General features: G+C 35.9%; 1 long non-coding RNA gene across 3 annotated transcripts in view; it reads right to left on the reverse strand.

The window, feature by feature from the left end:
• Positions 1–63: 63 nt before the first annotated feature.
• LOC102481833 (uncharacterized) overlaps positions 64–13,151 on the reverse strand; it is a 25,409-nt gene continuing 12,321 nt past the window's right edge. The window contains exons 4-8 of one of the 3 annotated variants that reach the window (XR_001369691.2): positions 10,277–10,489; positions 9,697–10,008; positions 8,683–8,848; positions 5,739–7,612; positions 64–424 (exon numbers count right to left, since the gene is read on the reverse strand). This is a non-coding gene — a long non-coding RNA (uncharacterized LOC102481833). Of the gene's footprint in view, positions 425–1,818; positions 7,613–8,682; positions 8,849–9,696; positions 10,009–10,276; positions 10,490–13,151 lie in introns of those variants that run through there. The other 2 variants (XR_003547775.1, XR_337298.3) reach the window with 2 other exon arrangements.

Consider the following 13,151-nt stretch of genomic DNA (forward strand, 5'->3'; position numbering starts at 1 on the left):
ATATTGTTTTTTCTCTCCCCAAAAAAAAAAAAAAAAAAAAAAAGGAATTGTCACATCACATCATAAAGTTTTCAAAACAGTACATTTTATTTTACAGCAGACAACAAACTCAATTGATCTAGTTTGTGGCATAGAGATGGCTTTAGACTGCTTTTTGGTGGTCATCCATTCTTATCAAGATTCTTTCAATGTTCAAAACACTCAAAACTCAACAGAGAGACTGCATTTTACATTAGTTTACAAGTCCAAGTGTCTTCTATTTATCTTAGTATTTTGAAAGAGACCTTTTGAGGTAGAAGAGTAGTGATGAAGCAATTTCCTTTAAAAATGAATTTTTTAACAACTTCATTTATGCAACAAAATCAGATGATGATAGCATGTTCTCATATTCTTGTTTAATCAGAAGTGATAATGATGCCAGAAACTGTGAAAGGAAGGCTTTTAGTTACTTTCTCCTTTCCACTTTCCAGTACTTTCCCCACCCTCACATGAAAAAGGAGTGTTACTGATTTCAGCTGATACCACATTAAGAGTCAAACATTATTATTGCAGATGTATCCAATACCATACTAAAAATGTACAAAGTAAAAACTAGAAAACTTTCACCCCAAAATCTTTTTCAACTTTGTTCCCTCCACCTAATATACTTTACCATCTATCCATTTCCTTCTAGATTTATGAATGTCATTATTGAATTGCCATGTAAACTAGTTTTTGATTCTCTGAGAGTAGGTACGGACTATAATACACAGTAAAATCCTCTTCCTTGGCAGCAAATTTTGACTTCAGTTTTAAGATAATGTTATGATAGAGAAATCACAATGATTAGATTAATAATCCCACTCTTATCTAACCCAAGGTTTAGTCAATAACCAAAAAAAATAATTATTTCCCAAAACTGTGTAACAATTTTTTTCCTCATCTCAACAATAATTGGTTACTGGAACTGCATTAATGAAAGCAATCCCAACTTAGACCTGGAGGTAGTAATGTTCTTAAGACCCAACCTAGAACAAAAAGAGACTGCCCTTAGAAATGGGTTTGACCTTTTCTTTCACTCTTCCTCCTGTCCCACCCTCTATGAGTGATTTTAAAATAGAAAAGGTCAAAGCCCAGTTGGGACTAGACTTAAGAAAATTTGACAGGGTGGTGTTTTTCCATCCAATTTCTGCCAATTATTTTCCATTTTTGTTTTATTGCCTTTATAACTGAAGCAAGCATTGGTAGATTTTACATTATTTTCATCCACTGATATTATTCTATTATAACAAGCCCTTCTTCAGCTGATTTTGATGGTAAGGAGAACTTTTCTTTTTTAGATTTTTATTAGAGGGTGTGTGTGCTCATTGAACAGAGAGAGAGAGAGACAGAAAGTAAGAAATCTCCTCCCAGGGGGATTGGCCATGCCACAATCATTTCTCCTTCAATCTCCTCTCAAGACTTTGGGCATGCACATACACGCACCCAGGAGTTTGAAGCCACCAGGTCTACGACTCAAACCGGTTGGCTATGTGGGAGTCCAGCGATGTATCCATTACACCATCTGCTGGTCCCAAGAAAGAGAACATTGCTGGGGCATAAGTTGAGAAGCTGTTACAAGAGAAACCATGTCTCTATTTCCATTTTGTTATCTGCCGAGAATTGTTTCTGAAAGGTATTTTCTTAGGAAGTGTATATGTGTCGGTATGTAAAGGGTATAGAATCAAAGACAAAGATTGCAAATTAACTAAAAACCAACCGTGACTAAAGCATGGGTGGTTCCCCACAGCTGGTACCCATGAGACTGGGGTTTGGGAATTAGTTGGTTGTCATCCCTCTTCTGCCCAACAGTGGTCAGTCATATTTCACTGAGGGATGGGCTAGGGAAATGGAGTGTCCGTTATAAAGAGGGCTCCTGTAACTTAAGGAGTAAGCTCATTAGAAAACCCAGCTACCTGCTTATTGTAGTGGCCAGAGTGGTAGGAGAGATATGGAGTAGGAATCAAACCACACAATGCTGTTTAGAGACTAAGCCATGCACCTAACCAAAATACATGCCAGGAGAAAGTTCAAGTTCTCTGGGAAGGTATACATTTTTACATGTCTCTTGGGTTGAAAGTATACCAAAGAAACTTATACCCAAAAGGCATCCAAATATACTTGTTGAATAACTGGAAAAAAATGAATGAATAATAACCTTCCTCATATAATCAAATTTCTGAGCCTATTAATAAGCAATTATCTTTTAATTGAGATCTCTTGTTTTCTAAGATTTAACACTATGTTTGACATACTAATACAGATACTTCTGTTTAAGGGTATCACTCCATTTATTGTTTTTTAATTGTATCTTCAAGTGAGACCAAGTGCCTAGAACAGATCTATTTCATTTAGCACCATCTTCATCAATATTTGTATGAATTCTAAAAAAATTCAAAGCCCACTCTTATTCCCACTCTAGAAAGTGTTCCGAAGAGGTGACCATTTATATAAAATCATTCCATCTCAATATCTTAACACAGCTGCTCAATGAAGTTTGTTAAACTCAATAAATAATCGTAGTCTCTTAGAAAATTTGTTTTTGTGTTTCTACCATAAGCTAGTGAGATTAAGAGCATTTTGTTCTAGGTCTATTAAAAGTCTTCATTCTCCTTAGCATTTAAAAACACCACTTTATTCATATTTAATAATTATTTACCAAATATAGTGTTTTTCTGACTATAAGCTAGATTGATGAGCAACTATGTTTAAAAGTAATGGTTTCATCTAGATTCTCATCTTAAATTATTCAATTGTAATAAAAGCAGAATTTTTAATTAATGATATAAGGGCAAACCCTGAACCCTTTCATCAGTCTTTCAGCTTCAAACTAGGCTGATGAGCAAGTATCTTTGGGGTTTCCTAGAACTAGGAAAAATGTCCATTTTATGTGGAAAGAACCTTGCCTTTATTTCTTCTCCTTTTAAAACATCTCCAAGGCAAGTAAATGGGCCTTTGGGACCAGAATAATAAATTAATTCACTGAACACAATATCTTGTGCCGAACAGGGACTCAAATACTATTTACTCAATAGTCAAATCACATATTTTTTTTTTCTTCAGCTGTGACCAGCTGTAGCTCTTTAGACTCGGCCCATTTCACCTCTCTTATTCTCAGGACATACAATGGTGTAGCCCACATAAAAGATGCTTTGTTTATCAGATGAAGCGAAAAGCAAACTTGGCCCCTTCATTTTTGCTCCTTTACTATCTGTAAGACAGGCCAGGGTAAATCTAATTCATCTCCATCATCAACATTCACCATTTAAGAAACTGCATGGAGAACCACATCCTGCTAAAAAAAAATCCATCTGTTCAATTAGACCAGGGAGCAAATATCCCTGTGAAGAGTATTTTAACTCTCACTTAGCTCACCATTTAGCACACAGACTTGCACTAATCCATTTTTCTCATGTTTTCATCACTGATTAAACTTCTTAATGGTTCACTGACTCTTGGTCTGGATCTCACATCTATTATCTCAGTTCCTCCTGTGAGTACCAAATAATGATTAAAAACTATTTTTATATCCAAGGGCATGCAGATGAGGTTCTGAGCCTCATAAAAAGTAATCAGAATTCATTCATTAAGCCAGTCGTTAATTCCTATCTCTATATAACTGTAGGCTTTGCAAATTTACACATGGATCTCTGTTGCATATTCAATAACATTTTTTTTTAACCCTCAGTTGTTATTTCTCGGGATGAGAATAAATAATCAATGTTCAATCAGCAGATGTTGCTTTAGGTATAGCAGTTTACAAACTGTAAATTGATTTAATAGATTTTTCTTCTACTATTCAGAACACAATAAAGATGGCTTATCTTTGAATCCCCAATGCCTAGGAAGGACACTGGCACACAACAGGTCATTACTACTCATTCATGCATTGGGTTGTATACATATTATATTCACAGTTTTCAATAGTTAACATTTCTTATTCAATTTTTTTCTACTTTTATAATAACTGCGATACAATTTTATAAATCCAGTACTGAGCACTAGATAAGAAAACCAAGTTACACTTATATGGTGCTTTAGAATCCACAACATGCCCACATATGCATTGCTGTGTTTATTCTCAGCTGTAGGCACGATGGAATGTGATAAACCTGTAATCTCTTCAGTGCTTATAACAGTAAGTTTACAGAGTGGGCAATCAATATTGATTCATTCAGCAGGTATTTAAACCCTCAGCTTATATATTTATTTATATTACTCTTCTTATTGTAGGTCAAGCACACAATGAGAATTTAAGATAATGCCTATCTTGCAGAAAATTTATATAGAAAATATCTAATGTCCTGCATTTACATAGCACTTTATAGTTTAGAAAACATACACATTAATTACCTTTTTTCTTGCTACCTGGGAAAATATACTGGTCATAATTTAAATGGACCTCACCAGTGAAGTCTTGACTGATTAAATTAAGTGGTTTCATTCTTTACATCCAAACAGTATAGAGCATAAACTTCCTCTTATTATATGTGAGAATTACTTGGGAAATTTTATCTTGAATTTCACAGTACTCAAAACAATAGTTGGTATGTAAAGAGGTGGTTATTATTCATTCATAAACATGTATACCACTGATATTTGTATAGTGCTTTAGTTTACAAAGTACTTTAATATGCACTTCTATTCTGAAATTTTTAGTACCATGAGAATATTTTCTTCCCTTTTGGTTTCTCTGGTATCTTGAATAGTATGTGACATACTACAGATGATCACAATAGTTTAAGCCTGGTGTTTTCAGTATACTTTATAGTTTAAAGCAGTTTCCATGTGTTATCTTCTTTGCTACCTGGAATACTGTATTTTTACTCAAAATCACCAGAGTAGGAGAAACACATTGGCCTCAAATAAATAAATTATTCATTCATCGAACACCGAATTCCTTATGACTGCATAGAACTACATTCTCTTGAAAAAGCAATTTTTTAATCATGCTTCTTTTAACCTTTGTATCCATAGTGTCTAGCACAGTATAATGTATATAAGAAGTAATCAGTATGTATTCATCAATACTGAAACTTGTAAGGTTTTAAGTGCTTTAGAGTTTACAAAGCACATTCACATATTTTTTTCTTTGGTTTACTAGGATATAATCATAAATAATCTTTGTGTTCTCAGTGTCTAGCACAGGGACAGGCACAGAGACAGAAATTAGTATTTTGGGGGCATATTCTATGGTATTTACATCAGGGGGTGGTAATGTATGGACAGCAGGCCAAATCTACTTGGATCATAAGCTAAGAATGGTTCTTACCTTTTATAAAGGTTGTTTTTAAAAAAGAATAAGCAACAAAGACCATAATGCTTGCAAGTCTAATACCCCTGATTTACATAATGCTTTACAACTTACACTGCACTTTCAATGGTTAACTGTGCATGATTGCCAATATACTATTAATGAGTATGTCTTGCTTTTTTCTCGTTTTATACACACATTGTCAATCATTTATATCGAGTTCCCTCATAACTGAGGGGAAAAGAATCAAAGAAAGGGTAAAACCTGCTAAATCGTCCCAAGTTCTGTTTAAGTCTGGAGGTGAGTATTAAACCCAGGAATAGAGTTGGCAAAGTCCAACAAATTATTTGGCCACTACTATGAGCAGGGAGTTCAGGTTACCCCTTAGGGCCTCACTCCATCACAGGCCCAATCACCCTCTCTGTAACCAACATTAGAAATCCCAAAACCCAGGAATCCTGCTCACCTAAGCTCAAAGAAGGAAGGTATTGCTGGTTGGTGCTTCTCAGAAGGCAGGCACACCTGTGCATTTCTTGCCTAATTCTTCTCATTGGCCTGGAGCATCTCTTCACATTTTCTCTAGATAACCTGGAAGTTTATTTTCTAAACAGCCCTAGGCTGTCCTCTTCTCATCAGCCAAGTGCTTCTGAGGTTTAAAAGGGACGACTGAAATACAGTATCAGTTACATGGATTCTTGATCCTGAGGTGAATAACAAAAACCAGACTAGATATTGACAGAATTTTGATCTCTCTCAAGTAGAGTAAATGTGAAGAGGAATAAAAGTTTTAGAAACACTAAAACCATGAGGAACAGCTAGAAACTGTTAAAAACTGGCTTAGAACTGGCCCAGGCATAGTATTGCCAATCTATGGATATATTCCTTTAAGGTAAATGGCAATATCAAAAAGTACATCTCAGAACAAGCAAGTTTAAAAGAAGAGAACTGGAAAAGTCTAAGGGTAGGGGTTTAATAATAGAAAAAGAGCTAAGGTTTAAGGTTATCTTGTTGGAATTTTCTTGGGTCTTGAAGTTTCTATCTTTCTTGGATTCTAGGTCATAAATCTGCTTCCAGTCTTTAGTCTTATGATATCTGTTTCTCTTGCACCTTCTGTCCATCTAGGATGGTTTGAGTCTTATTTATCTTTAGAACCTTTAACCCATGGATCTTAGGTCTTCAAACTTGGGCTATCTCAGGTCATTGGTCTCAGTTGTCAGGTCTTCCATGTGTCCTATTCCAGCTCTTAGACCTTCAGCCCCAAACCTGGGTCTTTGACCTTCTGTCTTAACTTGAACCTTCCACTCAACTCAGTCAGGTTTTTGTCTAACTCGGGCCATCTTTTGTACATCTTGCCTCTGGAGGCTTCTGATGGTCTCAGATCTGAGGCTTCCATTTATCTTGGGATATGGGCTTTCCATCTTGGTTCTCAGGTCTTAGGTCTCAAAACATCTGTCTTATCCTTTGGGCTTTATATCCATTATGAACAGTCTACCTTCAATCCATCTTAGGTCTTGAGTTTTACTTCAGTATAGGCTCTAGGCCCTTGTTGTGGTCTTGAATCATCTCACAGGGCAACCAGGATAAGAAATGGCTCTGTAATACTTATTTTGGTAAGTGATATTCTGCACCTATTGGAAAGGGGTTAGGAGGCCTCTCTGACACACATGACATACATGCACACATACACAAAGAAATAGCCAAAGAAAAGTAATACATGAAATAAGAGAGAGACCCATGAAGAGGCTGAAATTCTGAAAGGCAAGTAGAAAGGAAAAAAGTAAAGAAGAAACACAAACAAACAGAGATTAATGCTAAAAAAGAGAAAATCACAAACAGCAAAGAGATACTGAGGCACACTGTGGAGGAAAAAGTAAAAATAGCCCAAGACAGGCAGAAAGGAAACGTAGAAAAGAGAAATGCAAGATAAGGAGAAGCAGCAATAAGTAGGCCAGAAATAGAAAAAGGTAAAAATGTCAAGCCAACAAGAAAGTAAAAAGATTACAAACCACCAGAGTTCACAAAGATAAAAAGAAGAAAAGTAGACAAAACAAGGAAAGGACAAAACACACAACATATGACTCAAACAAGAGACACAAAAGGAAGAAAGAATGATAGAAGAACCAGATCTAGGAAAACAAAGAGAAACAGCAACAAAATGAGAGAACTAGAGAGGTACATTTAAGACAAGGCACAGATCACTCTTAGGAAAAAAAAAGAAAATGAAGAAAGACATATAGGAGAAATTAGCAAGAGAAACATGGAAATAGCTAAGACAACTTTAGAAAGAAAAGAGCAGAGACATTCAAGAGAAAAACAGACAAGCAAAGAAATATACACTTACTAGTGAAACAGTAAGCAAAGGCATTCATTCAGAGAAGGAGGATAAGAAACAGAAGAGACAAGATACAGCAAGGGGCACAAAAGGCACAAGAAACATCACAAAAGATAAAAAGAGAAAGCCAAAGAGTGCCATTAATAATTATAATAAACCAGTATTATTACAAATCTATATCTACTCTTACCAACAATAATAATTATAAAACCACCACCACCCCAACATGCTTGATCTTTTACTCACAAACTTTTTCCTTAGGGATTTCTTACATAGAACCCAAACATGCCAACTCTGCCTGCCACTAAACAGTGATAATGGTTACTTATATTTTGTCAAATAAACTTCTGAAACTTGTCAAGTACTTTACTAAGTACTTTTCATAAATGGTTTTATTTAACCCTCACAGACAAGTTAATCAGACTGAATTGCCAAAGTTCATACACCTAATGAGTTGTAGAGAAAATTTAAGCACAGAATGTATATCTCTTATCATTCTGCAACAACTATGTACTAGGATTTTCATGACCATCAAATGAGATGTCACAAATAAGCGAATATTTTTATAAAGGGCCCTTAGAAAGCATTTGTCAATCCCCTCATTTATTTTAGCTTCACCTTTCCTCACCCTTCTAGAAAACTAACTTGGTTTTCACACCCTGCACTATTATAATGTCTACTCCAGGGTCCAGGTTTCTTTTTACACCAAATCTTATTAAGTGCAAATAGATTCTCTCACAAATGGTGATTAAAAAGGGACACCTTTCAACAGAAAGCAAAAACTATGTTTCAGGCTTCTCAATGTTTAAATACCTCTAAGAATAGCAGAGGATTCAAGGAAGGAAGAGCAGAACAGACAAGTAAAGGCTGAATTCCTCAGTAATACAACCAGTAAGCAGACTAATGTCTGTGAGTTGCTTCAGTGAACCAGCTGGTAATATGGGAGCCTGGTCATCATACCATTTCACATCCAGCCCCACTTAACGTTAAACCACCACACCCTATCCAATGCCAGCTCCCAACAAACAGCTATTATTTCTGGAACAATCTTCACAGGGTTGCAATACCAGCAACTTACTTCATTCTGGTATTCTAAAATGCTAGAGTAGCCATGTTGATCTTCAGGTAGAAAGTCTGACTTCTTTTATTGTGTTCAAATTTCTTGATCTACCTGAAGATCCAGCTCTCTGCACTGCTTTTGAGAAGGATCATGATTCAGCAGTTATGAAGGGAACAGTCACGAACTACAAAAAACAAAACAAACAAACAAACAAAAAAACAAAAGATAAACCATATAAATGTCATAAAGCATTGAGAACTGTGCTAGAATTACGGACACAGAACTTAGAAAATTATAAACTCAAAACTTTAGGTCTTTAGAGCTTTTAAATGGATATTTTTTTTTCATTTAATACAATAGGAAAACTATAGTATAAATGGAAAAATATCCTGCCCCAAATTACTAGATAATCCACTGGAGACCTCACCACCAGTCATAGCTTTATACTATTAATTGAACACTGGAGTCTTATTTAAAATGCCAATCAGCTAGGAAGGAGTCCCTTTAAAATGATTGACTGAAATAACAAACACAAACAATAGATATGAGGTGAAAAGAGAATAGGTCTAAGAACAGGATCCCCTTTACTTAGCTTTAAGTCTCCTGGATCAAGACTACCAAAACTATAGCAGCAATTCCAAAACTTATTATATTGCTTTCTAAGATAAAGGTGAGTCACTCTGGGAGATAGACATTCTCACAGTAAGAAAATCCACATAGTATACTGGACCTAGGAGAATTTACCTAAAGTGTCCAAGTATAGCAGATCTCCCTAGGTAACACATTTCTAGATTGTAAACTTTCTAAGTTCTGTTAGTAATTTTTTCTATCTCTAAGTATATGGGTCTTTCTAGTAAATTATAATATTTCAAGAGTTCCTACCCATGAAAACATCCCATAGTACTTACCAGGTACCTGCTCTTTTATGAAGGTTGCTTAGCAATGCCTATACAATGAGAGTTTCCTGCATTGAATGGTCACCTTGATTTCTAAATCCCCACAACTCCCTAGTCAGCTTCTTCCATCACTGACCTTGAGAATGCAGGGTCCTGCTTCTTTAGATCCTGTCTGCCAATATAAAACTTTGTGCCATTTTCTGTAAGGTTTCCATTTGTAGTTATGAGGCTTCCATTAGCAGGAACAACATAAAAAGATAGGACTCTCACTTATCTTCTCAAACAGCTTGTGTGTTTATATACCAGGGATATCTCAAGGCATCTTGAAGTATGTAAATGATTGACAAAGTTCTCCTTATTGGACCACAAGAGATTTTGGGGACCAGATGGGACAGAATGATTTGCTCATGAGATCAATGTTGCTGATGTGGGAGTTGTCCCTGTTCTCCTAAAAGAAAGAAAAATTCAGCTGTAGGTCTCTTATCACATACAATAGTTCCATACTGAACATCCTAACTCAGAGACTGCTACCCTCTTCACATTATGACTTTCACCAATTTGACACCTTATTGCTTCCCATGTTAGTTAGGAAACTTGTTTTTATCAAAGTAGACACAGGATAATGAATACAATTTTAGTGAAAAGCTAAATGCAATGTATACTGTAATACAAGGTTAAAGTTAAGATGACTTACTGTGCTTGTAGGGACAACTTACCCAACTTGAGTTGTGGTGGCTATCTTTGAGACTTCATCCTTTCATCTGAGCCCAGGAAAGTATCTTGGTAGACCCTCCTGACCTAGGGTTGTTGCCCAGTGGTAGTGAGCTTTTCCCCTGGAGGATCCTCATGCCCCATCTCCACCTAGGGATCGTCAAAGGGAATGGGTCGCTAACACTGTAAAGCAACAAGCCTATTCTTCTGAGGAAGATCTGGAGAAAAGACAAAAGAAAAATAAATTATCAAGATGGAGAACACCGGGAAAGTCTGTCCCGATGTGCAATTGGTAGCTGTGTTAACCCATGTCTACCATGTTCTTCATATGAATTGAGGGGTAAGCATTTATAGCTGTGTAGAGCTCTGTATTCTAGCGACTATGCCAGTAACGTGAAAATTCTATTCATCCCAGCTCCATTTCAGGTACTTTCCTTGACCTCCAAGAGCAATTTAGAGCTAAATAACTACTTAATTTTCCATACTGTGCTTGATTGTCTAGTCTCTACAAATGAGCAATTCTCTAAATATACCTTATTAATGCCCCTATATTCTCATCAGAAAATATAGTGAGGATCAAGAAATCAAGCGATTGAAACTAAACAAAGTTAAAGCTTTCTCAACCAAAAAAGTCATGAAGACACTTTAAAAAGTTCACAAAGAAATGGGTTATTATCTATTGATGATAATGTGTATAATATCCCCAACTGGACTGGTGAGAAGTGTATTCATGTTGGAATATTCACTTTACAAGCTAAGTGACATATGTGATTGAATGCATAAAAGAAATTTAAATTAAATTAAATTTTAAAAAACCCACTCTAATGTGTTCTGAGCCTGAGTGCTGTAAGAATTCTTCACATTGCCTCCGGCTTCTTTTATCAAAGCATTTACTCAAAGAGTCTGTCAGTTAATTGTGCGGCATTTGACTCTTATTTTTTTCTTTTATTGTTTTTCCAATTTGCTATAGGGCATGCGCTCATGAGAGAGAGCGAGCGCACACTCTGGGAGGATGGCCACACAGCAATCCCTTTTCCTCTGGTCTCCTCTCAGGATCTGGGCTTGCACACATGCACATACAACTGAAGTGTTTTTTTAAGTCATGGAGTCCAGAACTCAAACTATGCAGTCAGCCATGTGGGATCCAGCCGCCTTAACCACTATGCCACTGGCTGGGCCCGCCTCTTTTAATTTCTACATTAAGTAGGATTATTCTGGAAAAATTCCAAGGTAAATAAAATTGTTTTCCATTCAATCTATATGCTATAGTTCTTGAAAACTTGTATAATGGGAAACCAACAGAGGTCTAGGATACTCAGAGAAACCAAGAATGCTCATAGGCATATGGAACTCCAGTTAAGACAACAGCTAAGCAAATCTATGCAAAAGGAAAAACAAGATACAGAAGGCCAGGGATCCAGTAAATACCTTATATAGGCCCTAGGGATCTCTTCTATCTTTTATCAATTTCATTGATTTTCAGATTAGAAAACCTTCAACTTCTTAAAACAAAGGAGTGGTGCGTGCGTGCCCAAGATCCCAAGAGGAGAATGGAGGAGAAAGGATTGCGGCGTGACCATCCCCCCGGGGGGGTGATTTCTCGCTTTCTGTCTCTCTGTCTGTCTGGCGAGCACACGCGCCCTATAGCAAAAACCTCTCCAAAAAAAAAAAGGAGTGGCAGTGACAATAAAATTAAGGTCTGCCAAAACAGAGCTGACACAGATCAAACTGATCTTATTTAAAAACAAATCAGGAGAACTTAATACCAGTCTACCAAAAACTGTGGGAATAATTTAAAAGTCAACCAATTAGACAGCATAGGTTTGTTCTATTTGCTAATTACCTAGGTGAAAAGAAAGGAATTAATTCACTGCTTTGCACCTCTCTTCATTTAAGAAATAAGGATCAATTATGCTTGCATTTACAGACCTTACTGGAGCCCAGTTCTATTTTTTTTTCATTTTTAAACTTTTAATTAATTAATTAATTTACATTCATTCCCTGACCATTGTCACAGTATATAAATGGAAAATTGTTATATTTTTTTCTTCCTTATTTCTCACCCTCTGCCATTTCTCACCCTCCTCTCACACTATCTCTGGTGTCTACAGTTGTTTTCCATTCCTTTTATCCCCCACATTTTATTGATTCACAAAATTTCTTAAATAATCTAACTACTTTCAATAGCAAGTTCAGCTGGTATATACATATCTGTGAACACATATCTGACTTTAGGCATGAAACCCTGAGTAGAATGAACATACTATAAGATAGCATCTAGCTGATGCTATATAGCTTACTACAGTCATTAAATAGGTATTTTTTAATAAATTTTTTAATTTCAAGAAAAGTATTTTTAGCTTTAGTAAATCAAAAAAATGCTAAGGAACTTTGCTTAAAACTTAAAAGCCAGGAAAGAGATTAGGATTCTTTTCAAATACTAGGTACATGAACCTATCGGCAGCTCAAGACAGGATAAAAATCCTTAAAACCAGAAAACAAAGCCTAGGAGAAAATCAGCAATGTTTTAGTCAAAAATCATAAAATGCTATTTCACCAGTTCAGTCTCATGTACTTAATCTACTTTCTGTTGTGGTTCAATCTTCCCGACTGAATTCTGGGATATAATATTCAACTCCAGATTTGTCCCTACGGTAAAGTTGGCCATTTTCTTAGTTTCTGAAATCTTATTTCTGTGCGTCTGTATTTAATTTTCCTTGTATAGCACTCGCTAGAGAACTTCTTGGAGATCTGGTCCAGTGTTGGTAAATTCTTTCGAGTTTCTTTATCTGAGAATGTTCTTGTCTTTTCTTCCCATATGAAGGATAATCTTGCCAGGTACAGTATTCTTGGTTGAAATTACTTTTCCCTTAACACTTT

The sequence above is a fragment of the Tupaia chinensis genome, unplaced genomic scaffold, assembly GCF_000334495.1.
Source record: "Tupaia chinensis unplaced genomic scaffold, TupChi_1.0 Scaffold145156_1, whole genome shotgun sequence".
Classification (NCBI taxonomy): Eukaryota; Metazoa; Chordata; class Mammalia; order Scandentia; family Tupaiidae; genus Tupaia; species Tupaia belangeri.